Below are 17,835 nucleotides of genomic sequence, written 5' to 3'. Positions count from 1 at the left end.
AGACCCCATCCCTCAGCCCCCAGCCCAGCCCAGCCCGCCCTGCTGCTTTAGCTGAGGAGACAGAAAGGACAACAGACACCTTCCAGTTCCCAGGAACAGAGGGGAAATTCCTCCACATTTTTGTGACAATCTGAAAATTAGTTGCTGATTGCCAATATTTATTTGTTTATTTCACATTAGAGCAAAATGCAGAACGTACTTGCCTGTTTCCACACACACACACAAATTCAGTTTACTTGAGATTCTTAGTTTGTTGTCCTCCGGCTCCAGTCTTATGTGTTCTAAGTTTGTGTTATATATTTTTAGTTTGCATCCAGTCGAATACTCATATGACACAATGCAGGCTATCTTAAACTCAGTTTCATCAACAAAAAAGCTAAGGCAAAAGTTCACACGGAAATTTTTAACTGTCTTTTCTCGGATATGCTGACAGGGAATTGCAGTAGCTCAGCAGTACTGCCTAGTAATTGGTTATTTACTTGCCTGCAAGTATGTACTTGGCTATGGCCAAGCTCTCCTTACAGAAAAATCAAGTGAAAGAGGTCACAGAATTATTCCCAAGTCTCTCTGAAAACAAAAATGCATTGCTGGGAGCTATTTCAGAGGGATGTTTTGTAGAAAACTCAAGAAACCCTAGGTATTCAATATTTTTAAGTGAATGTTACAGTTTTGATCAAATAAATTAGAAGTGTGCCCATCCCTTTATGCATAAGTAATTGAGTGTGCATAAACTGAGCTTGTATCCCTGTTGTCATTAGGCTGCTAAGGCCCAGCTAATGTCCCTCTTTCAGAGGCATTGTGTCACCTCGAGGGCAGCATATGGAGAAGAGCCAGCCCTTGGCAGATCACGAGCAATGACGGCACCTTGCAGCTTGATGGGAGATGGAGGACAGAAGCTCTGGCCTTTGGTGGACTCAAGGAAGGGCATCAGTACCCAGGAGGTGAGGGGTCCCCAGGAAAGGGTTCACATGTCTAAAAACAGGCTTCTCACCAATGGGCTTTATTTCTTAAAATTCTTAATAGCCTTTAAAAGTACTAGTGTTTTCTGGGAGGATGCCACGATCAGTGATAGTCCCTTGCCTGGAATTAGTGTACTGATTAACCTCAGCAGATATGAGGGTTTCAATAAATCAGATGATGTGGGGAGCAGTGGGGCACATGTGTTCCATGGAGGGGTCCCTGGAAGCCACGATACGGCTTTGGGTTGAGGGAGACACAGAAGGACGGGGTTCAGCAGAGAAAGTGCTCAAGACACACTTTATATGGTGTAAAGGTCACCATACAGGAAACTATTTTTCATCTGCAAAATTGAAAAATGTGTTTTAGTGACATCATCCAGTGTCAACAAGGCAAGAAACACAGGCCCTCGTGAAAATGCCATAAATTGATAGAGGATTTCGGGAAGTCTGTTTGATAATGTATAGATCAAATGACAGGTTTTTGTGTAACTGTGACCTATAATTTCATTTCTTGGAGTTGATTTTGTAGAAATAATAATAGATGAGCAAAGATGTAGCAATAGAATTTTTTCGAATGGGAAACATTTAGAAACAAAGAATTCTTATTTTATTATTTTAGTTGTTATTTATTATTTTACGTTACTGTCTTTGCTTGGCTATATTTTCTATAATAAACATGAATAAATTATATAATAAGAAATCAGCAGTAAAATCTGTTAATGAAAACATTTTTTCATGGTACACGAGCTCCTTTGGTGTCTATTGATGGACGATATCCTTTCTGGAAACTTCCTGGAAACTACTCCATGTAACAAAAATGCTTCAAACTGTGAATGTATGGAAAACCTATCTATAAATAAATACTCATGCCTTTTCTGATATCAAAACAAAAAATTTTCATTAGCGAAATGGTTATGATTTGAGGAATAAAGATAACATTTGAAAATTTTAAACAGTTCAAATATATACTTCTGAAAACAGTCTATAATTTCTCACTTGCCTTTTAAGATACAAGTAAACAACGCAAAATACAACTGACACAGAGTTTCTACTCTCTAGACCTGGGGCCTCTTTTGATTCTAACCTCTCTTCTGGTGCGACATCATTACCGAGGAATTTCATGCAAATAGAAAAACATTTCAGAACATCATCTTTCCTCACACCAGAACTGACCTGAATTCGTATTAAAACAGCAAGGAACACATGAAAATACCTATATAAAGCCTTAACTGAAAGCTGAAATATTAAAAGCAACATTTTGTCATTTTTTTTTCTAGAAAGGCTTATTGCGTGACGTGGTTTTTGTTCCTCAAACACTGTCAAATATTTGATCCTGAAAACTTCACCCAACTCATGGCAAAGTTTAAAAACACTGCCATTTCCAAAAGCTTAGACACGGTTTGCAAACGTGACACGAACTGGCCAGCCAGCTCCCAGCCAGTTTTATGAAAGCAATGGGCATGGGCAGTGTAACTCATCATGCTGTGTTTCTAACCTAAAACTGTTATTGCCCTACGCTGAGATACATGTTTCGCAGCTCAGGCTAAACCCAAATAGAATGTAAAAGTTTACTGGCTAACTGCCAGACTGAAAACTCCCCTGACTTGCCTTCCCACTTTTAGAAAGTATATACATGCACAAACTAGTTTGAAAACCACTGGCTTGTCAGCGTGGCAGGGGACGACTCAGTGAAGTCTTTGCACAATGAAAGAACCATTTTATTTTGTCCATCCTGACAAACAAACACCCAGTTCGCTGGGGAAAAAAAGTCATTTTCTTTTTAAAATTTGGTAAGTTTGCCTTACTCAATTGCATGGTTTATTTGTGCTGGTTAGTTTTTTAGCTGTATACACAGCTGACTCTTAAATCCGAATGTTCATAATCTAAGGAAGAATTCCCATTGAGTAATGCTTTCAGTTATCCTCCTTTTACTTTTATTACCATTTAAGCACACGGTTAAATGCAGCTAATATTGAGTCATAAATGCTTTGAGTGGGAAATCCCTGGGGTTCTGTCCCCCCCATCCCACCCTTGCACTCACAGCTATTTCAGCCTTGACTGTTTTGTATGTTGCATTTCCTAAAACAACAACAAAAATACAACTTGAAAACCCGCAGTTCAGTCTAAACTTTCACTCATTTCACCCATGTACAGTATTTCACAAAGACATGAAAACCAGGGCAGATCAAATTTACAGTCTACCAGCCTTGGCTATTTGCCTTCAGGGAATGTTTATGCCTTTTAAATAGTTGCTATAATCCATCTTTGTTGTAGCCTCACTTCTTCTATGTTAGTAGCCACCATGAATTTTTCCAGCAAATTAAAAATGAAAAAATTTTAATTAGCACCAGTTCTTAGGTTTTCTTGATTTTTAAAACCAATTGATAATGGAAAGTGTAAAATGAGGAATGACTTGCTTAATCGTCAATTTTAAGCATAATTCCTCTATTTAATCATTCAGTCTTCCTAAACTATGTGAATGGAATTTGTTTGCATAAATGTAATTCCACCAAAGGCTTCTAAACTGTGAACTAATTACATGATCTAATTTTGGAGCTTTTCCAATGTTAATCTCTGAATTAGTTATCTTTAGCTTTTCTTTTATGTGTCATCTTGCTTTTTCACATTTCATTGGGTACCAAAACCAAGAGAGGCAAAGTGCAAGCTATTTATATTTTATCAAGTCTCGAGATAATGGGAAATGCTTTATCCCAGTTAGAATTTCAGAAGAGTTAGGTGGTTCCTCACCCAGCGTTTTGGCAGGAAATAAAAGTATGAATAGCTATGGGCAGCAATATCTTAAAGCACTTTTTAAAAATAACTGCAAGAAGGACATATGTTTCACTGAATTCAATTTTCAGTTTTAATTGAAATAAACCTTTGTGTGCAGGCATGTCTATGCGTCTTTGCGTGGACAGGCGAACAATGACATGTGGTAGGAAGGAGCATTGGGTGTCCTGCCATGGTACATAGGTATCACCTGCTCCATCACCTGCTAATGGTATGACAGTAGGGAAGCTACTCTGAACCTCAGTTTTACCATCTGGAATTAGGGCTAACAGCATTTGTTCAATCTGTCTCAAAGCTTATCGTAGAAATCAAAGAAGATAGTTTAAGTGAACACTTAATCATTAATTGCATGTATAGGGTCCAAATAACTGGTTAAAAACATAATTATGCCAATAGGTCAATACAGGGCTTGGGGCAGTGTATGGACCCCACTGAATCTACGTTTCTTCATGTGTGGAAGTGGCATTCCGCAGGCTCCCCAGGCTGGCCGTGATACAGCACATGACCTCGAGGACTGACATATTAGTTATGACTCTCTTGATTTCAAGTAACATAAACCCAACTTACAGTAGTTTAAGCAAAGTAAAAAAATAAAAAAGAGAGGGGATTTATCCAGTCTGAAATAAAAGGGAAAAGGCAAGGAAGAATCTGAGCTTCAAAAGCCCCTAGAACCAAAACCTTTCCATTATTTTATGCTTTTTTTTGTCCCTGCTTCTTGCTACCTATTCTTTTTATTCTCTCAAACTTCCTATACATAGCTGGAGACCACACGTCTGGGCTCCAGATCTCACAACTTTGCTCAAAAAAGTAAAAAAGGAAGGAGAGGAGGGAGGAGGGAGGAGGGAGGGAAGAGGAGGGAGGAGAAGGTGGAGGGGGGAGGAGGAATGAAGGAGAAGCTCAACTAAAAGAGCCCACCTCCTCACTCCAGATGAAGAGTCCCAGGGAAAGGCTCTGATTGGCTCAGCAGGGTCAGGTGCCTGCATAGGCTCCTCTCATTGGCTGCTCCTGTCGAACTACATGGTCTCTATTATCTTCACAAAGAAAGTGGGTCCCAGGTTGTGGAGCTGGCCCGAGCTCCGACGCTCTCCTGCCACCTCTCCTGAAGGGACCTCAGGCCAATCCATGTTGAATGGGAAAAATACAGCCTTTTCCTGTTCTAAATGGATGATGTGAAGAACAATTTATCCAACAGATTTAAAGATGCACTAAATTTGCTGAAGCAGTGTACAAATAAAAGGTAAAGCCAGTGGTCCTGACCTCTCTCTCCGCATTTATCCACTGTCTCTAACCAAAGCCACCCTTCAATTCTATTTGTTACAAGTCAGCCTATTGCACATAGTTTTTCAAATTTCAAATTGTAGTTGTCTCTTGTTAAATCATGCATGTGATTTACTTGAGGCTGTCCCTGAAATTCCCCAATTAGAAGAAATGTAAATTACACAATGAATTAATAATGTACACACGTTGCCTATATGTTAGAGTATCCCTTAAAGAAATGACAGTGGACGAACACCCCAAGAGACCCTCTGAGACTGCACTGCTTTAAAAGAGCTTCTCTTTCTTTCAGGTCTATTTGAAGGGCTTTTCCACTTGAACAATCCTCTCAGAGGTGACTCCTCTCTGGTATGGAACCTTTTGGTGGTAGCTGTGCCAGCTTGTGGGGTTGCTTGTGTCCCTGGGGTGGGAGCTCACATTGGAACTTCAGTTTACCTGTCCCACCTGCTCCTGCTTCCCTGCCCTCACCCACGTGGGCTGCCCCCCTGGAAGGTGCTTCCGCCCATGTATTTCCCACTGCCAGCCCACACCCCGTGCCCTCCAAGCCGAGTGCAACTGCTCTCAGCGGCCCCTCTCTTAGGAGTGCTGCTTTATTTGGGATAGACATGCCATCTGCACATGGCCGTTGGCACTTCTCAACGCGGCCTTGAACTCCTCAAATTGCTGCATGTGTATGTTTTGTCTCTCCAGAGGATTAAAGTGTCAGTGAGTGCCAAGTTTCTTCACGGGCCGAGTGGGCTGCCCCCTTCTACGCTGCCCTCAGGAAGGTATTTGGCATTTCAGCGTAAAAGCAGGTTGCGCAGCAGACAAACTCGGTCAGCTTTGCAGTTCTTCCCCGTTCTCCTCCGCGTCCTCACCTCACCGGGGACTGGGCATGGGCTTGCCCTCATCTGTCCCTCTGTGCCTGGGGCTGGGGCAGCGAGCAGAGGGAGCACCTCCTGTCCAGGGCTGCAGAGAGGGAGGCCAGAGAATAAGCTCTGAAAATAATGTTCTAGGGTGAGGGCCAAGGTCAGCGTCAGCAAGTAAGTCCAAACCACGTCGTAAATTAAAGTAACTATCGAAAACGGGGAGCCGAGTTGCAGAGCCAAAGTGAGCGGGGCGGAACCGGCCGGGAGCCAGGAGCGGGCGAAGCAGGGGAGCCGTCGCTGGCAGCCAGGCGCACTTAGGGTTTCCACCGGGAGCTGGCGGGGTGAGCTGGGGTCGCCAGGCCAATGCCACCAGGCCCCCTAGGCACAGAGGGTAAAGGGCCACTGGCTCCTTACTAAATCATTCCTTATACTGCCAGGGACTCCCTATTTTAATTCTGATCCCTGTTTTTAAGATCTTCATAGATGGCCAGGAAATTCTACTCTTTAGTCGTTCTAATCCCTAACAAACCATGATACAAGTAGAGCCAGGTTCAGGTTTAATCATGTTACCTTTATCCAAATGGAAACCAACCCTGGTTCCTGTGTGGCCCTAACATAGCATCCAGAGTGTGTGTTTAGCACAGACAAATGCACAGCAGTTACAGGTGCCGAGGCAGTGAGTGATGAGGCCAGAGCCACATGGTAAAAATGAATGTGTGATTGCTTGCTCTGGGGGTGGGGTGGGGGGACTGCTCTGTGACAGTCTCCATGCTTTATCTCACTCTCCATACACTTCCGCCTATTCCCTCCTCTTCCTGTTGGGACATCTTGCCAAATGTCATAGGATTCCACAGGAAATAGGAATACTTTATGATTGTCTAAATCAGAGTCCAATCACAAGGCCAGGCTTTCTATTACAAATGCAATCATATTTTCAAAACTAACCATGCACCTTAAATAATAAAACTTTTCAATGTCCAAGTGTAAGTCTAGTCACTTTTATGATGTCCTTTCATCTGTAACTACATACTTGTCTTAAGCAAAAGCATGCCTGTTAACTCAGACAAAATTTTTTTTTAAAGTTTTTTTTTCTTAGATTTTTTTTGGACAGAATAATCAAACATATATAGTCATCTATAGTTTGTACACATGACTATAGTTCCAACTATTTGGTGATTGAGTTATTCTTCCCATGTTACTCACCCAAGTGCAAAGGCAAAAAACATCTCCCCTCACCCCTTTGCTCAGTAGCCCCCTGGCCCTCTCGCCCTCCCACTGCTAGATGGCAAGGAGGAAGGAGGCAGAAAAAACTCATACCCTTGCCAGGTCTGAACTATGTAATTGCATGGAGACCCACCTTGGTGGCGAGAGATGAAAAGGATCCAGGTGGTCCATGAATAATCCGGAGTTGACTGTAATTTTCATTCTCGGTGCTTTCTCATGTGAATATAAAAGTTTTTGGACTCTGGAGGATGAGAAGACAAGAGAAAATCCTTTCCTGAAAAAAGCCTTCTTTATTCACAACCTCATTTTCCATCGAATAAAATTTATCACTTTCTAAAACCTCTTATTTTCTGGTAGGAAAGCTCAAACTCGGGTGAGGATTATATTCCCTTCTTTGTATCCATGGATTTGTATGTTTGATTTCTCTTAACATTAATTCTCTTTCTATCAAAATGTGTTTCACTAAAACTGGTTGAAAGAGCAAGATTCTTTTCTATCTAGTGACCAGAAAAAAAGGACTCTGGCATATTTCCTTTTAGATGATAACTAGCACTTTCTAGATAAAATAAACATGAAGGAGGAGTCTTCATTTGCTAAAGCTGCTGGAATGCACTGTACCAGAAATGGGGTGGCTTTTATGAAGGGAATTTATTAAGCTGTGAGTTTGCAGTTTGAAGGCCATGAAAATGTCCAAACTAAGCCATCCAGATAAAGATACCTTGATTCAAGAAAGGGCCAATGACATTCAGTGTTTCTTCATCAGCTGGCAAGGCACAGGGCATCCTCTGCTAGCTTTGACTCCAAGTTTCTGGTTTCAAACAGCTTCCCCAGGAGCATTTTCTTTTTACATCTTCAAAGGTCTCTGGTTGTGTCAGCTCTGAAGCTTTTTCCAAAATGTTTCCCTCTTAAAGGACTCCAGTAAGAAACCCACCTTGAATGGTGGGGACGTATTTCCATGGGAACCACCTAATCAAAAGACCCCACCCACAGCTGGGTGGGTCACATCTCCTTGGAAACAACTTAATCAGAATTTCCATCCTACGATATTGAATCAGGATTGAAAGAACATGGCTTTTCTGGGGTACATAACAATGTCAAACCAGCACAGAGAGATAAGTAACTTCTCTTTCAGGCTTGTTGTTTTGGGGAGAATATTGTAAGGTTATGAGGAGTTACCAGAACGTGTATAATAATAATAAGTAAAATAAGTGGATGTTAAATGGTACCTTGGACCACCTTGGCTGCTTTGGAAGATAACAGTTATAAACATAACAATCCCTCGAGTTTATTCCCAAAATTTAAATGCTGTGCTATTTTGAATGAATAGTCACAGGGCGGCTAGAGGTGAGGAAGAAATATTTGCTTCATGGATCATCAAGAGTTTATTGTAATTTTCTTGTTTGGGGGCATAGGGGTGGGTAGCAGCTGCCAAAGAGATTATGAGGGAAAGAGATTTGCTGAAATACCAAGATTGTTGAATTTGATGATTAGAGGCCCAAGTTCTAGTTCTTGTTTTGCCCCTAAAAAGCTTTGTGACTTTATGCAAATCACTCCTTCTCCCTGAATTTAGTTTTATCATAGTCATAAGAAGCCAATTCAATTGTATTGTTCTAACATCTCTTCAAGCAACCAAGACCAGCAAGAATGATAAGATTATATGTGAACAATTAATTCCGACTGTGAATGAAGGAATGGATTCAATGGCACTTTCTATATGATTTTAGTATTATTTTATCTAAAAACCTCTAGGAATTGCCTGAGATAGAGCTTTAATGGAAAACCAATAAATCCCATGGACATCAGACCAAATATCCTCTTATCTGAACAAACTAGTAATTCAGGGGAGCTGACTGCTTTTCATCTTTTTTTTTCTTTAATGCTTTTTTTATTGTGAAATATAACATATATACAAAAAAACCAATAAACTTCCAAGTATATATTTTTTTTTTTTTTTTTTTTTTTTTGTGTGTGTGTATTTTTTTTTTTATTAATTAAAAAAAGAATTAACAAAACAATTAGAAATCATTTCAATGTACATGTACAATCAGTAATTCTTAATAACATCACATAGTTGCATATTCATCATTTCTTAGTACATTTGCATCGATTTAGAAAAAGAAATAAAAAGACAACAGAATAAGAATTAAAACAATAATAGAAAGAAAAAAAAACAAAAAAAACAAAAACAAAAAACCTATACCTCACATGCAGCTTCATTCAGTGTTTTAACATAATTGCATTACAATTGGGTAGTATTGTGCTGTCCATTTCTGAGTTTTTATATCCAGTCCCGTTGTACAGTCTGTATCCCTTCATCTCCAATTATCCCTTCTCTTTTTTTTTTTAATTAACAGAAAAAAAGAAATTAACCCAACATTTAGAGATCATACCATTCTACACATGCAATCATTAATTCTTAACATCATCACATAGCTGCATGATCATCATTTCTTAGTACATTTGCATTGGTTTAGAAGAACTAGCAACATAACCGAAAAAGATATAGAATGTTAATATAGAGAAAAACATAAAAGTAATAATAGTAAAATCAAAACAAAACAACACAAAACAAAATAAAAACCTATAGCTCAGATGCAGCTTCATTCAGTGTTTTAACATGATTACTTTACAATTAGGTATTATTGTGCTGTCCATTTTTGAGTTTTTGTATCTAGTCCTGTTGCACAGTCTGTATCCCTTCAGCTTCAATTACCCATTGTCTTACCCTGTTTCTAACTCCTGCTGAACTCTGTTACCAATGACATATTTCAAGTTTATTCTCGAATGTCCGTTCACATCAGTGGGACCATACAGTATTTGTCCTTTAGTTTTTGGCTGGATTCACTCAGCATAATATTCTCTAGGTCCATCCATGTTATTACATGGTTCATAAGTTTATCTTGTCTTAAAGCTGCATAATATTCCATCGTATGTATATACCACAGTTTGTTTAGCCACTCTTCTGTTGATGGAGATTTTGGCTGTTTCCATCTCTTTCCAATTGTAAATAATGCTGCTATAAACATTGGTGTGCAAATGTCCGTTTGTGTCTTTGCCCTTAAGTCCTTTGAGTAGATACCTAGCAATGGTATTGCTGGGTCGTATGGCAATTCTATATTCAGCTTTTTGAGGAACCGCCAAACTGCCTTCCACAGTGGTTGCACCCTTTGACATTCCCACCAACAGTGGATAAGTGTGCCTCTTTCTCCGCATCCTCTCCAGCACTTGTCATTTTCTGTTTTGTTGATAATGGCCATTCTGGTGGGTGTGAGATGATATCTCATTGTGGTTTTGATTTGCATTTCTCTAATGGCCAGGGACATTGAGCATCTCTTCATGTGCCTCTTGGCCATCCGTATTTCCTCTTCTGAGAGGTGTCTGTTCAAGTCTTTTTCCCATTTTGTAATTGGGTTGGCTGTCTTTTTGTTGTTGAGATGAACAATCTCTTTATAAATTCTGGATACTAGACCTTTATCTGATATATCATTTCCAAATATTGTCTCCCATTGTGAAGGCTGTCTTTCTACTTTCTTGATGAAGTTCTTTGATGCACAAAAGTGTTTAATTTTGAGGAGTTCCCATTTATTTATTTCCTTCTTCAGTGCTCTTGCTTTAGGTTTAAGGTCCATAAAACCGCCTCCAGTTGTAAGATCCATAAGATATCTCCCTACATTTTCCTCTAACTGTTTTATGGTCTTAGACCTAATGTTTAGATCTTTGATCCATTTTGAGTTAACTTTTGTATAGGGTGTGAGAGATGGGTCTTCTTTCATTCTTTTGCATATGGATATCCAGTTCTCTAGGCACCATTTATTGAAGAGACTGTTCTGTCCCAGGTGAGTTGGCTTGACTGCCTTATCAAAGATCAAATGTCCATAGATGAGAGGGTCTATATCTGAGCACTCTATTCGATTCCATTGGTCGATATATCTATCTTTATGCCAATACCATGCTGTTTTGACCACTGTGGCTTCATAATATGCCTTAAAGTCAGGCAGCGCGAGACCTCCAGCTTCGTTTTTTTTCCTCAAGATGTTTTTAGCAATTCGGGGCACCCTGCCCTTCCAGATAAATTTGCTTATTGGTTTTTCTATTTCTGAAAAATAAGTTGTTGGGATTTTGATTGGTATTGCATTGAATCTGTAAATCAATTTAGGTAGGATTGACATCTTAACTATATTTAGTCTTCCAATCCATGAACACGGTATGCCCTTCCATCTATTTAGGTCTTCTGTGATTTCTTTTAGCAGTTTTTTGTAGTTTTCTTTATATAGGTTTTTTGTCTCTTTAGTTAAATTTATTCCTAGGTATTTTATTCTTTTAGTTGCAATTGTGAATGGGATTCGTTTCTTGATTTCCCCCTCAGCTTGTTCCTTACTAGTGTATAGAAATGCTACAGATTTTTGAATGTTGATCTTGTAACCTGCTACTTTGCTGTACTCATTTATGAGCTCTAGTAGTTTTGTTGTGGATTTTTCCGGGTTTTCGACGTATAGTATCATATCGTCTGCAAACAGTGATAGTTTTACTTCTTCCTTTCCAATTTTGATGCCTTGTATTTCTTTTTCTTGTCTAATTGCTCTGGCTAGAACCTCCAACACAATGTTGAATAATAGTGGTGATAGTGGACATCCTTGTCTTGTTCCTGATCTTAGGGGGAAAGTTTTCAATTTTTCCCCATTGAGGATGATATTAGCTGTGGGTTTTTCATATATTCCCTCTATCATTTTAAGGAAGTTCCCTTGTATCCCTATCTTTTGAAGTGTTTTCAACAGGAAAGGATGTTGAATCTTGTCGAATGCCTTCTCTGCATCAATTGAGATGATCATGTGATTTTTCTGCTTTGATTTGTTGATATGGTGTATTACATTAATTGATTTTCTTATGTTGAACCATCCTTGCATACCTGGGATGAATCCTACTTGGTCATGATGTATAATTCTTTTAATGTGTTGTTGGATACGATTTGCTAGAATTTTATTGAGGATTTTTGCATCTGTATTCATTAGAGAGATTGGTCTGTAGTTTTCTTTTTTTGTAATATCTTTGCCTGGTTTTGGTATGAGGGTGATGTTGGCTTCATAGAATGAATTAGGTAGTTTTCCCTCCACTTCGATTTTTTTGAAGAGTTTGAAGAGAATTGGTACTAATTCTTTCTGGAACGTTTGGTAGAATTCACATGTGAAGCCATCTGGTCCTGGACTTTTCTTTTTAGGAAGCTTTTGAATGACTAATTCAATTTCTTTACTTGTGATTGGTTTGTTGAGGTCATCTATGTCTTCTTGAGTCAAAGTTGGTTGTTCATGTCTTTCCAGGAACCCGTCCATTTCCTCTAAATTGTTGTATTTATTAGCGTAAAGTTGTTCATAGTATCCTGTTATTACCTCCTTTATTTCTGTGAGGTCAGTAGTTATGTCTCCTCTTCCATTTCTGATCTTATTTATTTGCATCCTCTCTCTTCTTCTTTTTGTCAATCTTGCTAAGGGCCCATCAATCTTATTGATTTTCTCATAGAACCAACTTCTGGCCTTATTGATTTTCTCTATTGTTTTCATGTTTTCAATTTCATTTATTTGTGCTCTAATCTTTGTTATTTCTTTCCTTTTGCTTGCTTTGGGGTTAGCTTGCTGTTCTTTCTCCAGTTCTTCCAAATGGATAGTTAATTCCTGAATTTTTGCCTTTTCTTCTTTTCTGATATAGGCATTTAGAGCAATAAATTTCCCTCTTAGCACTGCCTTTGCTGCGTCCCATAAGTTTTGATATGTTGTGTTTTCATTTTCATTCACCTCGAGGTATTTGCTAATTTCTCTTGCAATTTCTTCTTTGACCCAGTCGTTGTTTAGGAGTGTGTTGTTGAGCCTCCACGTATTTGTGAATTTTCTGGCACTCTGCCTATTATTGATTTCCAACATCATTCCTTTATGGTCTGAGAAAGTGTTGTGTAAGATTTCAATCTTTTTAAATTTGTTAAGACTTGCTTTGTGACCCAGCATATGGTCTATCTTTGAGAATGATCCATGAGCACTTGAGAAAAAGGTGTATCCTGCTGTTGTGGGATGTAATGTCCTATAAATGTCTATTAAGTCTAGTTCATTTATAGTAATATTCAGATTCTCTATTTCTTTGTTGATCCTCTGTCTAGATGTTCTGTCCCTTGATGAGAGTGGTGAGTTGAAGTCTCCAACTATTATGGTATATGAGTCTATTTCCCTTTTCAGTGTTTGCAGTATATTCCTCACGTATTTTGGGGCATTCTGATTCGGTGCGTAAATATTTATGATTGTTATGTCTTCTTGTTTAATTGTTCCTTTTATTAGTATATAGTGTCCTTCTTTGTCTCTTTTAACTGTTTTACATTTGAAGTCTAATTTGTTGGATATTAGTATAGCCACTCCTGCTCTTTTCTGGTTGTTATTTGCATGAAATATCTTTTCCCAACCTTTCACTTTCAACCTATGTTTATCTTTGGGTCTAAGATGTGTTTCCTGTAGACAGCATATAGAAGGATCCTGTTTTTTAATCCATTCTGCCAATCTATGTCTTTTGATTGGGGAATTCAGTCCATTGACATTTAGTGTTATTACTGTTTGGATAATATTTTCCTCTAACATTTTGCCTTTTGTATTATATATATCATATCTGATTTTCCTTCTTTCTACACTCTTTTCCATATCTCTCTCTTCTGTCTTTTTGTATCTGACTCTAGTGCTCCCTTTAGTATTTCTTGCAGAGCTGGTCTCTTGGTCACAAATTCTTTCAGTGACTTTTTGTCTGAGAATGTTTTAATTTCTCCCTCATTTTTGAAGGATAATTTTGCTGGATATAGGAGTCTTGGTTGGCAGTTTTTCTCTTTTAGTATTTTAAATATATCATCCCACTGTCTTCTAGCTTCCATGGTTTCTGCTGAGAAATCTACACAAAGTCTTATTGGGTTTCCCTTGTATGTAATGGATTGTTTTTCTCTTGCTGCTTTCAAGATCTTCTCTTTCTCTTTGACCTCTGACATTCTAACTAGTAAGTGTCTTGGAGAACGCCTATTTGGGTCTAATCTCTTTGGGGTGCGCTGCACTTCTTGGATCTGTAATTTTAGGTCTTTCATAAGAGTTGGGAAATTTTCAGTGAAAATTTCTTCCATTAGTTTTTCTCCTCCTTTTCCCTTCTCTTCTCCTTCTGGGACACCCACAACACGTATATTTGTGCGGTTCATATTGTCCTTGAGTTCCCTGATACCCTGTTCAAATTTTTCCATTCTTTTCCCGATAGTTTCTGTTTCTTTTTGGGATTCAGATGTTCCATCCTCCAAATCACTAATTCTATCTTCTGTCTCTTTAAATCTATCATTGTAGCTATCCATTATTTTTTCTATGTTTGCTACTTTATCCTTCACTTCCATAAGTTCTGCGATTTGTTTTTTCAGTTTTTCTATTTCTTCTTTATGTTCAGCCCATGTCCTCTTCATGTCCTCCCTCAATTTATCGATTTCATTTTTGAAGAGGTTTTCCATTTCTGTTCGTATATTCAGGATTAGTTGTCTCAGCTCTTGTGTCTCATTTGAGCTATTGGTTTGTTCCTTTGACTGGGCCATATTCTCAATCTTTTGAGCGTGGACAGTTATCTTCTGCTGCTGGCGTCTGGGCATTTATTCAGATTTCTCTTGGTGTTGGACCCAGCAAGGTTGTAATATTTTTCTGTGAAATCTCTGGGTTCTGTTTTTCTTATCCTGCCCAGTAGGTGGCGCTCGTGGCACACGTTTGTCTGCGGGTCCCACCAGGAAAAGGTGCTGTGGGACCTTAAACTTTGGAAAACTCTCGCCGTCCGGGGGGTTCGCTAGCCGAAACGGCTTGAGCCGGCCCGGGGTCCGAACGCAGGGAGGGTTGCTGGTCGCCGCAGCCAGGGAAAGAGCCCGTCCGAATTTCCTAGTCGGCCCTGGGCAACAAGCGTGGCGGGAGGGCGCCAGCGGCAGCGGCCCGCCCGAGAGAGTGCACGTTCCCCGGGAGTCACGGGTTTGGAAGGGGCCTCCCCCACCCGTCACCGTTCTCCGCGGCCTGGGGGTTTCCGATCCAATTCTCTCAGTTGGTCCGGGGGCTGCGCGTGGTGTGGGCGCCAGCCGTCTTTGTTTCAGGGGACCGCCTCTCCAATTCTCCCAGCCGGCCCGGGAAGGGGGAAGGGAGTAACTCCGGCCGCTTGCCACCCCGCCCGGTAAGGCCCGCGCGCCTCGGCGATCTCACCCGAGCTGCTTCTCTCAGCCAGCCAGCCGTTCCAGGATGGGGTACGCTGTCTTTTTTATCTCTGTTGTGGCTTTGGGCGCTTTCTGTATCGTTTCTACTCCCCTAGTAGGTGTCCTGGAGAAGAAACTAAGATCCGCGCGTCTTACTAAGCCGCCATCTTCCAGGAAGTCACCCAAGTATATTTTAACAAGTAGTTGTAGAACAGATTTTAAAGGTTGATATACATTACAGTTCTACGATTTTTTGTTTTTTCTTCTAGCTGCTCCAAGACACTGGAGACCAAAAGAAATATCAGTATATCAATATAATGCTTCAGAAGTCATACTCATTTGTTAAATCCTATCTTCTCTGTTATACTCCTTTTCTTTTTTTTCTTTTTTGTGATGAATAACGTATATACAAGAAAGCAATAAATTTCAAAGTACATTGCAACAATTAGTTGTAGAACTGATATTAGAGTTCGGTATGGGTTACAACACCATAATTTTAAGTTTTTATTCCTAGCTGCTCTAAGGTATTGGAGACTAAAAGAAATATCAATATAATGATTCAGCACTCATGCTTATTTGTTAAACCCAACCTTCTCTGTATAATTCCACCATCCCTTTTGATCTTTCTCCTACTCTTTAGCAGTTTGGGGGCTATGCCCATTCTAACTTTTCATGTTGGAAGGGGCTGTGCTTGTCATCCTAATAGGGGTAACAATCATTTATTGAGCTAGACCTTGTGTCAAGCCCTTTGCATCCAGTCCTTATTTAATCTTCACAACAAACCTGTGAAGTTATTATTAGTATATCCGTTTTGCAGATGAACAAAGTAAGGCTCAGAGAGATCAAGTAAATTGACTCAAATTATTTTGCTCAGACTCAAATCTATGCCAATCTGACTCCATACTTCCATTCTTAAACCGGGCATTCTATGGTACTATCATTAGGAAATTTAAAAACCTCAGCCTAATAGCCAGTTCCCTAAAGGTAAGGACTTCGGTAGTTTGGATCACAAGTCATTTCTTATGCTTAGAACAGGGCCCAGCACATGGGTGTTACTCACAGAAAATTTTGTTAAATGAAAAATAAGAGCCCGTTTTTCCTGACACAGCCCCTGTCTTCTTGGCGCTCCCAGTCTCTAGAGCACTGCTGTACAATCGAACTTTCCGTGATGAGAGAACTGTTCTTTACCTGCTTCATCCAGTTGGCAGCTGCTAGCCACGTGCGGCGACTGAGCATTTGAAGTGTCACTAGTGTGACTGAGGACCTACATTTTTGTTTTTATTTAGTTTTAATTAATTTAAATTTAAATAGCTGCATGTGCTTGGTGGCTGCCATCTTGCAAAGTACAGATCTAGGGTGAAATATCTTGACTCATATTTCATGCTTGACTCGTGGTAAGAATTTGAATGTACCAATGAGAAAAGAGGGACTTTTAGAGATTAGAAATCTTGCATAAAGGATTTATAAACGGGAAGGGGTAGATCTGTGTTTCAATCCTGAGTTTATCTGATTTAACCCAAACTCATACTTTGTTTACCACCTTCCTATGCAATATTAAAAAAAAAAAAAGAGCCAAGAATCTTGAGCTAAAGAAGCCCAAGACCAGAAGATAGGATTTAACAAATGAATATGAAAGCTGAATCGTTAAATTGATATTTCTTTTAGTTTCCAGTATTTTAGAGCAGCTAGAAGTAAAAACCTAAAATTGTGAAATTGTAACCCATGTCAAAGTATAAAATATATTCTACAACTAAATGTGGTGCTGTGCTTGGAAATTTATAGTTTTTTTGTATACATGTTATTGTTCACAAAAAAAGAAGGAAAAAAGTCAATTGTGATGATAAAAAGTATTTAAACCCTTGAGACTTCTATATTCTGGAGCAGCTAGAAGGAAAAATCTGAGAGGATCGTATGGTAGCCCATGATAAACTCTGAAGAGAGCTTTGAAAACTATTGCTTTTTTATTTCTTTACTCTGTATATATGTTATACTATACAATAAAGAAAGCTGAAAAGAAGAAAGGAGCCCAAAACCATTCACAATAAATTGCACATCATTTGGGGAGCACCTAGAGATCGTTTCCAGGGTTTGGAGGGGCTTCACAGGTATCGCTTGATCATCTTTTAGAAATGGGAATCCATTACCTTTGGGGAAAAGTTCACCCAACAAGGAATTTACCCCAGCAAAATGAAATATGTGTTTGGGTTCTGCGATTCACAGGAGCTACCACTTAGTTTAATCAGTTCACATCCAGGTTATCTGGCTGATAAAACTCAAATAATAGGAATGCAGAATGGTAATAGTCACAGCTGTGTGTGCAAGCGAAGGGACGGGTTTGTTGTACTCACAGTTGTTCTAGGGCAGGATTTCTCAACCTTTTTTTTAATGATGTCCCCATAAGGGACCTTTTCTAGATGTTTTTCCTCATTGTCCTCCCCTGAAATATTAATACCGCAGACATATGTATATTATTTATAGCCTCTCCTTCTCTCTATGTTTATACATAGAGAAGATTTTTGTT

Source organism: Tamandua tetradactyla, chromosome 11, assembly GCF_023851605.1.
Source record: "Tamandua tetradactyla isolate mTamTet1 chromosome 11, mTamTet1.pri, whole genome shotgun sequence".
In the NCBI taxonomy this organism is placed as follows: Eukaryota; Metazoa; Chordata; class Mammalia; order Pilosa; family Myrmecophagidae; genus Tamandua; species Tamandua tetradactyla.
The sequence above is the reverse complement of the archived record's forward strand: the minus strand, read 5'-3'. Positions refer to the sequence as shown.